We start from the raw sequence: 12,316 nt of genomic DNA on the forward strand, positions 1-12,316 counted from the left end.
ATGAATTTCTGGACACACACAAGCTCCCAAAACTGAACCATGAAGACGTAGAAAATTTGAACAGAACAATAACAATAAAGGACATTGAAGCTGTTATCAGAAGGCTCCCAACAAAGAAAAGCCCAGGACCAGATGGATTCACAGCAGAATTTTACCAAACATTCAAAGAGGAATTGACACCAATTCTTTACAAACTATTCCAAAAGATTGAAACAGACACAAATCTCCCAAACTCATTCTATGAAGCAAACATCATCCTGATACCAAAACCAGGTAAAGATACAACCAAAAAAGAAAACAACAGGCCAATATCCTTGATAAATATAGATACAAAAATCCTCACTAAAATACTAGCAAATAGAATACAGCAACACATACGTAAAATTATTCACCACTATCAAGTGGGATTCATCCCAGGGATGCAAGGTTGGTTCAACATACGCAAATCAATAAATGTGATACGCCATATTAATAAAGTCATACACAAGGACCATGTGATCATCTCTATAGATGCTGAAAAAGCATTTGATAAAATTCAGCACTCATTCATGACAAAGACCCTCTATAAGTTAGGTATAGAGGGAAAGTATCTCAACATAATTAAAGCCATATATGACAAACCCACTGCCAATATCATCCTGAATGGGGAAAAGCTTTCAGCTTTTCCTTTAAGAACAGGAACTAGACAAGGATGCCCACTCTCACCACTCCTATTCAACATAGTGTTGGAAGTACTAGCCAGAGCAATCAGAGAAGAAAAGGAAATAAAGGGCATCCAGATTGGAAAAGATGAAGTCAAACTGTCCCTGTTTGCAGATGACATGATCCTATATATCGAAGAGCCTAAAACCTCTACAAAAAAACTGTTGGGATTGATAAATGACTTCAGCACAGTAGCAGGATACAAAATCAACACACAAAAATCACTAGCATTTCTTTTCTCCAATAGTGAACATGCAGAATGAGAAATCAAGAAAGCCTGCCCATTTACAATAGCCACCACAAAATAAAGTACTTAGGAATTGAGTTAACCAAGGAGGTGAAAAATCTCTATAATGAGAACTACAAACCACTGCTGAGAGAAATTAGAGAGGATACAAGAAGATGGAAAGATATCCCATGCTCTTGGATTGGAAGAATCAACATAGTGAAAATGTCCATACTACCCAAAGTGATATACAAATTCAATGCAATCCCCATTAAAATTCCAAAGACATTTTTCTCAGAAATGGAAAGAACTATCCAGACATTTATATGGAATAATAAAAGACCACACATAGCCAAAGCAATGCTGAGCAAAAAAAATAAAGCTGGAGGCATAACACTACCCGACTTTAAGCTATACTACAAAGCTATAATAACCAAAACAGTATGGTACTGGCATAAAAACAGACACACTGATCAATGGAATAGAATAGAGAATCCAGAATTCAACCCACACACTTACTGCCATCTGATCTTTGACAAAGGCACCAAGCCTATTCACTGTGGAAGGGACTGCCTCTTCTGCAAATAGTGCTGGGATAACTGGATATCCATATGCAGGAGAACAAAACTAGACCCATACCTCTCACCGTATACTAAAATCAACTCAAAATGGATTAAGGATTTAAATATACACCCTGAAACAATAAAACTTTTTAAAGAAAACATAGGAGAAACACTTCAGGAAATAGGACTGGACACAGACTTCATGAATACGACCCCAAAAGCACGGGCAACCAAAGGAAAAATAAACAAATGGGATTATATCAAACTAAAAAGCTTCTGCACAGCAAAAGAAACAATTAACAGAGTTAAAAGACAACCAACAGAGTGGGAGAAAATAATTGCAAAATATACATCTGACAAAGGATTAATATCCAGAATATATAAGGAACTCAAACAACTTTACAAGAAAAAAACAAGCAACCCAATTAAAAAATGGGCAACAGAGCTAAGCAGGAATTTCTCTAAGGAAGATATACAAATGGCCAACAGACATATGAAAAAATGCTCAACATCATTTAGCATCCGGGAAATGAAGATCAAAACCACGCTGAGATACCATATCACCCCAGTTAGGATGGCTAAAATCCAAAAGACTCTGAACGATAAATGCTGGCGAGGTTGCGGAGAAAAAGGAACTCTCATACATTGTTGGTGGGACTGCAAAATGGTGCAGCCTCTATGGAAAATGGTATGGAGGTTCCACAAACAATTGCAGATAGATCTACCATATGAGCCAGCTATCCCACTGCTGGGAATATACCCAGAGGAATGGAAATCATCAAGTCGAAGGTATACCTGTTCCCCAATGTTCATTGCAGCACTCTTTACAATAGCCAAGAGTTGGAACCAGCCCAAATGTCCATCATTGATGAGTATATACGGAAAATGTGGTACATCTACACAATGGAATACTACTCAGCTATAAAAACGAATGAAATACTGCCATTTGCAACAACATGGATGGACCATGAGAGAATTATATTAAGTGAAACGAGTCAGGCACAGAAAGAGAAATACCACATGTTCTCACTTATTGGTGGGAGCTAAAAATTAATATATAAATTCACATACACACACACAAAAAAAATGGGGTGGGGGTAAGAATATATAACAATCACAATTACTTGAAGTTGATATGACAAGCAAACAGAAAGGACATTGTTGGGGGGGAGGGAGGACAGAGTGGAGGGAGGGAGGTTTTTGGTAAGGGGCAAGAGTAATCAACCACAATGTATATCGAGAAAATAAAATTTAAAAAATAAAATAAAATAAAATAAAATAAACTGTCAGTACACATTGGGGTGTGACCAGCAGATTGATGGACTATGGCAAAGAGAAGGGAGGAGCGGCAATACTGAATAGTGTAAGGTGTAAAGGAACAAGGGATTTTGGAGAGAAAGGAAAGGCGATGGTCCTGAAGCCGTGGTAGTATCTGTGGCCCTTCCAGCCTTAAGCAATGACAGGTAGGACAGGAAGGAATCAGAGTCCTCAGGGGATGGCCTAGTTTTAATGAAAGCAAGAAGTGGACAAGAGTGTACTGAGGAACATTCAAGGCCACATGACAGTTTCCTGACTATGGGGAGGGGTAGAATAAAGTAGAGGGATTTGGAACCATGTTCTGTTCCTTATAACAAAATACCTACAAGTGGGTAATTTGTAAAAAAACAAAATTTATTTCTTACAGTTTTGGAGGCTGGGAAGTCCAAGGTCGCGGGGACCATCTGGTGAGGACCTCCTTCCTGGACAGGACTCTCTGCAGAGTCCTGAAACAGCACAGGATATTAGACGGCAGGAAGGCAAGAATGAACTAATGTGCTTTCTTCCTTTCCTTATGAAGCCATTGGTCTGCCCCCATGATGACCCATTAATCCATTCACCCATTGATCCATTAATCCATGAATGAATTAATGCATTTATGAGATCCTCAATCATCCAAGCGTCTTTTAAAGGCTCCACTTTTCAAATACCATACCAGGGGGTTAAGGTTCAACATGAGCTTTGGAGGGGACACACATTAAAACCATATCAGAGGGTAAGGATGGGTCCACACCAAGCAGGAAGCCATGACCTTTCCCTTACTTGAAGAACCCACATCTGTACTGTTTCAGCCCATTTGAGGCAGGAATTACATGACTTAAAGCTGAACCATCCTGACCTATATGAGTGGTGATACTAGTGGTGGTGATATGAGCCAGCACGAAACACAAATATGTTTTGTGGATTCATCCGTGTAACGTTTTTTGCCTGAAAAGTTCAAACTTCTATTTGGGGATTTATTTTTTCAACGGTATCCTAAAGAGGTCTTTATCATGCAGGTGTTTATAGGAAAGGCATATAAAAGAGAACATAAGGTCATTTCTAGCCCATAGTGTCAATACATACATCTCACAGATTTGGGTCTAATTATGACTGTTGGGTCTATGGGTATTTCATGTAGTAGAACTGTAAAAATTACAATACTGGGCCATGCCCACTGCCCCTCACTGTTTTTCATCTTCAAAATCAAATTTCTGGACACAGGCTGCGAAACATAAAATGAAACAGCTCATGTGCAATGGGCTAACACTCTACTGCTGAAGAAACCCGCAACATCCAACTGGGTTTTTCATTTTTCACACCAGCAGGTCTAGTTCTCTGTCATCGTAGAGGGTATTTTAATTTTATTAGGGAATAATTCACTTTTTATAAGAAAATTATTAGATACCAAAATATAAAAAATCTCTTTATAAATACAAATAAATTATGTGTATGGGCACAGGTTTTTTCAACTTAAGGACAACAACATTTCTGTTCCCTGCATGTTATTTTGAAAGTTTGAATTAGGGATATAAACTTCCTGAAGACGATATAAACTCACAGTTGAAAACTACTCACACTTTGTATAGAAGTTGCTTAATTAATATTGGTGATTTTTATTGAATTGAAATAAAATCCACTGAAACTTTCTATGGGGTATATATTTGCTGGAAAATAGGTAAAACGCTTCAATATTCACATTTCGAGATAAATCACATAGTCTGCACATATTAGGTTTCCTGGCACCATTAGCCACTTATGCAATTATTTTTATGAAAGGAATAAGCATGCTGTATAGCAATTTTACTTGATGTGAGTTTGAAAACAATACCCCTTGAAAGCTTGGAATTCAAAATGAGAAAATTAGCATCTCTCCCATCTCGGTTTCATTTCATCTGCAGTTACCGTTTTCCTTTTTTAATTGGTTACATTATCATCTGTACATTGTCATGGTCGGTTGCATTTATTTTCTTTTCTGTGACCATAATTTCCACAGGTTTAACTATAATGCATCCTGGAAGTTCAAAATGAATCTTTCAGACATAGATTCTCTTGGTTGCTGAGAATTAAACTTATTTTCATCCGTGTGTTGGTTTTCTTCATGAACATTATTCCTTGAGTTGTGTGCTTTGACATAGCGCTTGTATGGCCTGAAATTTATGGAGTTCTGGCTGCATTCTTGGGACACACTTTCTTTTTTCCTGGAGGACTTTTCATATCCTGCTACACTGTCTTCTGGCATTTCATGTATGACATAAAGACATCTTAGCTTCCTGGGGTTTTTTCCTGAATATTAACCAAATTCGTTTCATGACTTAAAATACCAGTCATTGACTAGACTATTTCTTTGTTGACTGATCTATGTAAACACAGCCTTGGGGTTCATGGTGCTGGTTCTTTCTGCAGATTCAGATTTCCCTGTACTTTCAGGAGTTTTACCTTGAAATACATGGTTGAGTATTTTTTTGCTCCGTTCATTCATTTCTCACTTCCGCGCGGCACCAGTTTTACACGTTCTCTCTTCCACCTCCTCCTTGGTCTGTCTTTCCCTCCGTCTTGCATATCTACGATTTTCCCCGATTTGCACTTTTTGTTCTTTTCCGTTTCCCGTGCTGTTTTCTCAGAAGTGCCCACATGTCCCTTCACCTTCTTTCGGTGGTGTCCCATCTCCTTTCCGACACTTCTACCATGACCTTTGCTTTTGATCTCTCTCTCCGTCTCTTCGTCTCAGAGACCCTGAGGCTCTGCCTACAAACTTTTCATTCTCACTTATTCCTATTCTGAGGCTCTACCTTCTCACTTTTCGTTCCCCTCTAATCTAATGTATTACCAATTCTTCCTGAAAGCCTCATATCCCTTTGTCAAATTCTCCTGTCAGAGAAACAACATTTTCTTTACTTGATTTCTTAGAGATCTCTTTGTTTGTGGTTTCGACTGCTTTATGGTATAATCTTTCTGGTTCTTGTCTTTATCAATCACGGTCTGTTCTTTTTTTCTTTCAGCATCTTCTTCAAAAGGCCCCTGGCTGGCTCCATCTTTTCAAAGTAGTATTATTTCTCATCTTTTTAAACCAGGTACTTGAGCACAATGTGGGGGAAGGAAGCAGAAGGTGGGGTTAAAGGGATGGGCAGTGTCAGATTCAAGCTGTTATCCCCGGGACTTTTGTCAACTGCACTTGGCCTGTGGTGACCTTGCCCAGCTACCCCTGGACCCATGAGGCTATGCGTCTTACAGAATGTTTTCATTTTACCTTGACTTATCTTCAGCAGGCAGCTTTGGGCAAAGATGGCCCGCTGGTTCATTTCTTATTGATCCTTCCTCCCATCTTATGCTGTGACTGAAGCATGATTTTAGGGGGCTTCCAAGACCAGCCCATGAATCCTGACCTTACTCTTCTGAGCAAGGAATCACTGCTTTTCCTCCTAACGTGTGCCACCTACTGTGGAGAACTCCGAGCTGGGCCGTCTGCTTAAGGCAGGCACAGAGAGACTTTTCTTGGTGTGACCACTTCCCTTCTTCCAGTGTCTTATGCACTTGCCCGTGCTGTGACCCAGGGTTATGGGGCACCCCTAGCATCATCAAAGATAACATCTGTTTGTTGTTCTCTTGGTTGTCTCAAATTGGCTTCATAAAGGTAATGAGACAAAACTGTGTTTATGCCACCACTTAAAACGGAAGAGAAAGTCCTTCCTTTAAATCCTTTTTTTTTTCTCCCCAATGAGCTTGATGAGAGTCGCAGGTGCAGGGCACAGAGAGTTCTATGAGGACGATGGTGGCACTTTTTAATGCTATGTGAGAACAGGGGAAGCAAAAATGATGTTTATGAGGATAAAGAACTTACAGAAACAAACCTGACAGGGAATTTTAATTCTTTCTATTAGAGAGATGGTATATAGCCATAGTATTTTTTTTCTTACGTACCAAGCAATTTAATTGCTTATACAGATAGCCACACTCAACTCTTTTTAGGTTATTTAATTGAAATGCACCAGAGGATGAAGATATATGTGCGTGTATGTGTGTGTGTGTATATGTATATACATATATATATGTATATATAAATAGATATACGAGGGTACTTCAAAATTCATGGGAAAATAGGATTGAAATAACAGAACGGTTATGAGCTGAATTGTGTCTCCCCCAAACTCATGTCAAATTCCTAACCCCCAGGGCCTCAGACTGTCACTTTGTTTGGAGATAGGGCCTTTACAGAGGCGATTATGGTAAAATGAGGTCACAAGAGTGGGCCCTGGTCCAGTGTGATGGGTGTCATTATGAGAAGAGGAGATTAGGACACAGACACACATAGGATGACCATGTGAGGACACAGGGAGAAGACGCCACGTACAAGCCAAGGAGAGAGGACTCAGGAGAAACCAGCCCTGCCACACCTTGATCTCAGACTTCCAGCCTCCAGGACTGTGAGAAATAAATGTCTGTTGTCAAAGCCCCCCGAGTCTGTGGGACTTTGTTAGGGCAGCCCTGGCAGACTAATACAAGGACTTTCTTAAAATAACGCATACCAATCCTCATTTGGAAATCAGTATCCAGTAGTGAGTTCAAAAACTTTATCTTTATGGTTGCTGCTCTGGGTAAGTGTATAACTTATGGGTATAATATAGACATTGTTTGGGGAAAATTCTGCATGTAGTCAGTGCAGAAAATGGCACAGAATGATGTTTGTTTTATAAATGTCCTCCCAGCCGCCGCCTGGTTTGGGTCACAAGGGGGAATGCTAGCTGTGCCAATCCTAAAAGGTGAAATTGAGGAGACAGGGTGTACAGGTTTCTTTGTGTGAGTTCACCCCCTCTGAACCTCACAGGTAAGGGTGGGAGATGAGGCACAGCAGAGAGACAGAGACACCTGCCATTTTAATGTGACCTTTTATCCAACACCAAGGCTGAAAATTCCATGTGGAGGAAATCTCACTGCACCAATGGACTTCCCTTTGTCCCCACATGGGGGCATTTGTCTGGAGGTGAATTTTTTCCTGGAGAGCTCAGGGCACTCTGCTCTCCAAACCTGGTCCGGCTGCGTCTGTGCCGCCTGCAGGAAGAGCTCTGTTGAGTTTTCACAGACAAGAGAGAGCACTGAATTGTGCAGGAAAAATATGTGCTTGAATCACGCAGTATGTACGCACTATTAAACTCTGGAAAACGTTACAGGCCCCTCTGATATTCAAGGTCCCCAAAGGCTCACGTCAACGTTCTAATTCCCGTCCCCAAGTGCACATTTACCTACTCTACCCAACAACTAAACAACACAGGATGCGTAAAATCATGGATGCGTGTTGTCGTCCCCTTACTGGGACCCCTCCCCACTAACCCTTGTCTTAGTCCCCTTTCCTCCCAGCACAGGCAACCTCTCCCGCATTCTAAGAAACACCTGCTGAAACCTCCTTCCTCTCCTGCGGTGCTTCTTATCCAAAACATCTTTGCTTTCACCCTCCCTTCCTTCCGTGCCCTCTTCCCTGCATCAAAATGTGATTCCCTCTTACAAGCAGCTCTCAGCCAAAAATGAGAAGGAAGCAATCTGATTCAATGGGTAAGGGGGGAGTCATGTTCTTAGGGAGGATTTGCATTTTTAAAAAGAGACCAACGAACATATCTGACAATGTCACCCTGGAATTTTAGGCAGAGAGACAGGGGAGCAGGGACAAGCTCCGTTCAGTGCAGGGAGCGAGATTTTGGATCTGAAGTATTTTTCAGGTGCTTCGAGGACAGGAGAGTGAGGCTGCTTCTTTGGTGGAGCTGTAAACAAACACCTCTTCTGACAAGTGCGGTGAAGAGAGCTCGAGAACACGATCCAAGAGCCCTTTCATCCCCGGGCTGTTAGACGTGCAGGATTAAATGGAAGTGAGTGGAAAAATGCCTTCCCTCCACTCAGCTGGCCTGTCACCTTGCTTTCCCCTGTCCTGTCTCTCTGAGGCTCGTTTCTGAAGAGAGAAATTTAAACTCTGTCCACCTCTGACGGGTCCACATTCCTCTAGGAGAAGCTTAAGACTGCCTGACAAGATCCTTTCGCATCTGGAGCCAGAAGCTCCCCTCCTCTGCCCACCCTGCCTGAGTCTCTCATTGCACAGCGAACTTCAAGTGCTCTGTCTTGCTCATAGGGACAGGCCTAGCTTCTCGGCTTCCCTGATCAGCAAAGCTTCCAGGAGTCTTCTACATTCACGTCTCCACTTTGTCCCTCTGGCCTTCTCCTATTCATCTTGGATCTCCAGGCGTCCCTGATGGTCCTGTCCAAGCCACCATGACCACCCTGTTGTCACACACAGTGCCCACTCCCCTGTCCTCCCCTTTCCTGACCTCTCAGATACACCTGCTGGGACTTCCACTTGCACGAAGCCCTCTTCTCCTCTGGCTGCTCAAGTCCCTTCCCCTCCTTTCCTTTAATTCCTTTTTTTCTATTAACAGACCCATCTTCTACAAGTGATTCATTTTCCTCTAAGCCAGAGTTTGGCTTATCTTGCAAACTGAGTCTTGAATGACAATATCCACTGAAATACAAGATAAACCCTGAAGTGATGTAAGCTCCTTCTCTTCTGCTTTCATCTCTCTTGGTTCTTCACACCACTGTCCCGTACTGCAAGTAGGCTCATGCTACTAAAACATGCACATATTTTACAACAGAAAATGGACTGGGTCCATCGATTCATTTGGCATACTTTACATCCCTAGCTGAGATCTTCGTCTGTCTCTTGTCCAAATTACATAAGTTGTTAGAAAAACAGGAACAACTTTTTGATGTGAGCTAATTAGGGGGAAACACATTGAGTGTTGGTAGAAGGTAGACATAACACTGGACTTTGTGTGATTTCACTGGAGAACCAACTTCCCCCAGTCCTTCACATGTTTCTCTCTTTTGCTGGCTTCTGGTCGTTTTCTCCTTTGGGCTGTTATCAATAGTGCTGTGAACATTTGTGTACAAGTCTTTGTGTGAACCTATGTTTTTATGTATCTTAGGTAGACACTTAAGAGTGGAATTGCTGGGTTGTAGTCAGTCTATGTCTTATCTTTTAAGAAACTGGCCAGGCTAACTTTTACTGCCTTCCGATTTCATCTTCAACGACATTTCTCCTTGACCCTGTAAGACCCAAATTAGAAGCTCACTGCAGTTCTCTCTTAGGCTCTGTTCTTTTACTTGGCAGCAAGTGTATCAATTTGCGATTGTACTTTTATGTGTGTGATTTCTTAATGTGTCTCCCCCACTAAAACACAAATTCCAGGTGTGCAGGGCAATGTCCATCTGGTTTACCACTTCATCTCCACTGCCCAGCATGCTGCCATGAGACCCTAGATAAACAGTGGGAAACAAGAGAGTCAGGGGAATTGTGTGCAATAGATTTTTTATTGCCTCAGAAGTCCTGGAATATGTTTTTGGCTATGGTAGAAGGGCAGGTGACTGTTCATAGACAACACGAGGACGTGGACATTAGCGGGACCTGCAGGAGGCAGGAGGACACGTACACCTGCCTGTCTCTGAGACACGCATCAGGACACAGGGAACAATTTAGCAATAGGTTCAAGGCATATTTTCATCATACTGAAGTTGGGGTACCAAGAGTTCTCACTGGTGGTTGTTGAAGGTGGTGGTGTGGAGTGTGGAAGTGAGCGGTCTGGAAAGAGGAGATCAAAGTAGAAAAATGGAAGAATTGAGGTTTGAAACAGTCTGAGGGAGGGAAGTGATTGTGAAAAAACAGGTATGAATCCTTGAGAGGCCTTAAAAAAACCTTACTTAGAGGTAATTAGATGTTATTAGTATTAGATGTTAAGAACTTTGAGAGTAGACATGTGCTGACTTTTAGGAACCTGCGCTGTGGCTGACAACGCACGCAGATCACCGTTGACTCAGATCCACTCTTGAACTGGCTGATAACTTTCTTCATAAACATGACTGTACATTAGTAAGGACATCAGCAAGGAACAAAATAGCTCATCACACAGGCCTGATACGTATTTGCAAAGGAGCACTCGAGACTGACATTTTTCAGTGTCTTCCAGAGACAGGTTCAGAATATTGAAGACCAAAGTAACAAGGGAGCATCTTGTGCATAGTTAAGCAGAAGCGTTCCAAGAGCCTAACGTTTTCCCAGGTAGCGACGATCTCGAACTTGTCTAAGGAAAACACTTGATAAATGGACGGTGCAGCTAAAACAGAAATGCCTCCTGTGTACTGCCTTAAACCCCCTGGGCACATGTCCAAACGCTGGGAGGACTCAGCTCCCAGAAGGACCCGCACGAGTTGAGTCTACGCCGGCAAAGTGACAGTGGGACTCCAAACATCCTGTTTTTTACGCTAATTACCATCAAAATTATTTTTTTCCCCAATGGCTGAAGAAACCACTGTTAGGAATGATTACTCTTTCTAGAGTGTAAAGTGACTTTGCCATAGAACCTTGATCCTCAGCGTCACCACTTCACCAGTGGCTTTGCAAGTTCTATAACCTAATTGTGCCTCGGCTTCCTCAGAGGTAAGTCTTGGGATGTCCTCAGGCACTATAAGGTGGGGGTCTCAGACACAAAAAGAACAGAGCAGAAGCCCCTGGGGCGTACACTCATGAAGCGCCTGGCACGTGATCAGAAATGGACAAATGTCAGACAACCTAGTTCTGCAGAAATGGAGAGTATTCTGCAATTTTCCAGTGATCAGTATGTGTGAATTCTTTATGCCAATTTAAAGTGTTTTCCGTGAGGTTTTATTTCAGCAACTGGCCACCTTTCTGTTCCTGGTTTTGCCCTCATACAAGATGAAGAGCTTGCACCTCTGGTAAAGGTGAAGGAAGGGTTCCCTTCAGGGATACAGGTGGCGTTTGGGCTCTACCCTGGGCCTTCGGCAGATGCCCTCGTTCTTGATTCTCCGGATTTCTGACTAGTGATATACTTGATTCCTGGTGGGGAGGGTGCTGGTCTCTTCCTGGTTAGTATCGGTGTGCCTACGTTCTGGTTTCATTTAAAAATCTAACTCTTTTTAGGTGCATATACTCTGATTATGCTTCCCAGTCCCTAAGTTCCCTCATTCGTTGGCACGACCCCTGCCTGGGCACGACTTACTGATGACAAGAATTGCTAAGAATTCACCTTTTTTTGATCTGTTATTATCAAAGTGACCCCAAGAGGTGAGCCAGGGATATCTGAAGACCTAATGGCCTAGAGCTTTGGTCATACGTAAAACAAACCATAGACCCAGGAAGATCTACAAAAGCCAAATAAGATTAAAATGAAGCAAGACACACCTCAGCAGATGAAAGACCAGGAAAAAAATTTCAGTGGTAGCTAGAGAAAAGAGACAGATCGTCTTTTTTTTTTTTTTTTTTTTTAAACAAAAAGATGACTGGTAAGGGGATCTTAACCCTTGACTTGGTGTTGTCAGCACCACGCTCACCCAAGTCAGCCATGGGCCGGCCCCTGTGACCGATTGTCTATAAAGGTGTAACTATAGGACTAATAACTCGTTTTTCAACTGAAACTGAGAAAACCAGATAATAAGGAAACTGTATTTTAAAAAAAAATTTATTTATATTTCT

Source organism: Cynocephalus volans, chromosome X (genome assembly GCF_027409185.1).
Source record: "Cynocephalus volans isolate mCynVol1 chromosome X, mCynVol1.pri, whole genome shotgun sequence".
NCBI classification, from domain to species: Eukaryota; Metazoa; Chordata; class Mammalia; order Dermoptera; family Cynocephalidae; genus Cynocephalus; species Cynocephalus volans.